The 3,222-nt window shown below is 55.7% G+C and overlaps 1 protein-coding gene across 1 annotated transcript in view; it reads right to left on the bottom strand.

Annotated features, from left to right (window-relative positions):
* NRXN2 (neurexin 2) overlaps positions 1–3,222 on the bottom strand; it is an 89,064-nt gene that overhangs the window by 45,587 nt on the left and 40,255 nt on the right. The window lies entirely within an intron of this gene.

Genomic DNA, 3,222 nt, shown 5'->3' with positions numbered 1-3,222 from the left:
AGTTTTTTGGTGGGGAGGCATGAGATCTGACGGGGGCAAGACTGGAGGGGGGGTGGTCAGAAATGGGGGGGCACAAGATTTGATGGCTCAGCTCAGGGGGGCCCCTCCCTCCCCCCCACAGGCTGCGCCCCACTCACCGCCGCTGCTGCTCCTTGCTGAGGTCCGGGGGGAGGCCAAGAGCACCCCAAAACCATGTGCTGTCTGCACCCCCCCTGTGTGAGGATGCAGGGACCATGTTGGGGGGGAAGGGGGGTCCTGAGGGGGGAGTGGCAGTGGTGGGATGGAGGGGCAGGGCCCGGCCATGGAGGCAGCAGGCCAGGAGGTGGGGGTGATGGCTGTTCAGTGAGGAGGTGCGGGGGGGGCAACAGTCATTCAGTGTGGAGGTGGGGGGGTAACAGTTGTTCAGGGAGGTGAGAGGGGTTACAGTCATTCAGTGCAGAGATGTGAGGGAGTAACACTCATTCAGTGTGGAGGTGTGGGGGGGTAACAGTCGTTTAGGGAGGAGGTGGGGATGTGTGTGCATGTGTGTGACAGGTGATGGGCGTGCATGTGTATGTGATGTACATGTGCATGTTGTGCACGATGTGTGCATGCATGGGTCTGTGTATGTGTGATGTGTGCTGCACATTGTGTGGGTGTGATATGTTGCATGCATGTGATGTGTGATGCCTGTGTATATGCTGTGTTGTGTGCTGTGATGCCTGTTGCGTGTGCTGTCATGTGCTGTGTGCTGTATTGTGTGCTGTGATACCTGTTGCGTGTGATGTGTGTCATGTGCATGTGCTGTGCTGTGCTTCCTGTTGTGTGCATGGTGTGTGCTGTTGCATGCTGTGATGCCTATTGTGTGTGCTGTGTGCACTGTGTTGCGTGCTGTGATGCCTGTTGTGTGTGTGGTGTGTGCTGTTGCATGCTGTGATGCCTGCTGACTGTGCTGTGTGCATGTGCTGTGCTGTGCTGTGCTGTGTGTGCTGTGCGCTCTGTATGTGATATGTATTAAATGTTTGATGGGTAGTCTGTGCATGTGTTGTACACATGTGCCGTGTGCATGGGTGTGCCGTGTGTCGTGTGTGTGCTGTGTGTGTTCCACACCCATGGTTCTATAGGGCCTATAGGGGTCAGGGTGCACCCTCTCCCCTGGGAGACCCCAGGTCCCAAGGATAACTCGGGAAGGACTGAAGCAAGTGAGTGTGCATGTGTGCATGTCTGAGAGGACACACACACACACACACACACACATGCATTTACATGTGTGTCTGTACTGCCACCACAACTGGGCAACGCGAGTGGGGTGCCTGGCTCCACCCCAGACCCTGGCTGCATCGCTGTGCTTCGGTTTCCCCAGTCCCAGGGCTGGGAGCACGACATACCGCGAGCACCTGGGAGAACGCGAGGGAGGCGTGAGCACGTGTGCACGGGCATGTGTGGCCATTCCGTGATGAGGAACACATGGGCCAGGACCTCCAACAGGGGCAGGTGCGTACAAAGGTGCTCACCCGGGGCTCGGGGTCCTGGGCAGCTGGGGACAGATCTGCACGCATGCCTCTCCTCAAGCACCAGATCACACGGTGCGCGCACACACCGTAAGTTCTGATCCTAGTCAGTAGGTGGCAGTGCACATGCACACACAACCACACACACACACACCCCTGCAGTCCAAGTCAGCAAGTGGCAGTGTGTGTGTACACAAACACGCACACATAAAGAACTATGATCCTAGTCAGTAGGTGGCAGTGCACATGCATGCACACACACGAACAGACACAGAGATGTGCACACACACACCTGCAATCCAAGCCAGCAGGTGTGTGGCAGTGTACACACACACACATGCCCACACACACTACACAGCTCTTATCCTAGTCAGCAGGTGCCAGCGCATGCACACACGCACGCACACACAAACACGTGCACGCGTGCATGTGTACACCCCCCCGCCTGCAATCCAAGTCAGCAGGTGGCAGTACACACATGAACACGTGCATGCACACACACACAGTTCTGATCCTAACCAACAGGAGGCAGTGCACACATACATACATGCACACAAACGCGCACACACACACAAAAAGAGCTCTGATCCTAGCTGGTAAGAGGCAGTGCACAAACATACAAACACGTGTAAACACACGCACGCACACATGCACAACTCTGATCGTAGCCAGCAGGAGGCAGTGCACACGCACGCACACGCACACAAATACATATGTACACATGTATGTGTACACACAGAGCTCTGATCCTGGCCAGTAAGAGGCAGTGCACACACACACACACACACACACACACACACACACACACACGATCCTAGCCAGCAGGAGGCAGTGTACACACATGTACATGCGCGCGCGCGCACACACACACACATGCACATGTGCACACACAAAGAGCTCTGATCCTAGCTGGTAGGAGGCAGTGCACAAACATACAAACACACGTGTACACACATACATGCGCACACACATGCACAACTCTGATCTTACCCACGCACATGTACACATGCATGTGTACACACAGAGCTCTGATCCTGGCCAGTAGGAGGCAGTGCACACACACACACACACACACATCTGATTCTAGCCAGCAGGAGGCAGTGCGCACACATGTACACACACGTACACACGTGTGCACACATAGTTCTGATGCTAGCCAGGAGGCAGTGCACACACACGTACCATGCGTGCACACAGATGTGCACACACACGCACAAAGCTCTGATCTTAGCCAGCAAGAGGCAGTGCACACACATCTATGTACATATGTGTGCACACATATGCACACACACATATACTCACAGCTCTGATCCTAGACAACAGGAGGCAGTGCGCACACACGTACCATGTGTGCATGTGTGTGCGTGCGCGTGCACGCGCACGCACACACACACACACACAGCTGTGATCCTAGCCAGGAGGAAACAGTGCACATGCACACACACGCCCCCTGTCACCATGTACATATGTGTGCACACATATGCACACACACATATACTCACAGCTCTGATCCTAGACAACAGGAGGCAGTGCGCACACACGTACCATGTGTGCATGTGTGTGCGTGCGCGTGCACGCGCACGCACACACACACACACACAGCTGTGATCCTAGCCAGGAGGAAACAGTGCACATGCACACACACGCCCCCTGTCACCTCCAGGATCCGTGCACAATGATGCGCTCACCTCCCACCTCCCCAGCCCCTCCCCCCTGCCGGAGGCCAGGAGCC

Source organism: Alligator sinensis, unplaced genomic scaffold (genome assembly GCF_000455745.1).
Source record: "Alligator sinensis unplaced genomic scaffold, ASM45574v1 scaffold1302_1, whole genome shotgun sequence".
In the NCBI taxonomy this organism is placed as follows: domain Eukaryota; kingdom Metazoa; phylum Chordata; order Crocodylia; family Alligatoridae; genus Alligator; species Alligator sinensis.
The sequence above is the reverse complement of the archived record's forward strand: the minus strand, read 5'-3'. Positions and strand labels throughout refer to the sequence as shown.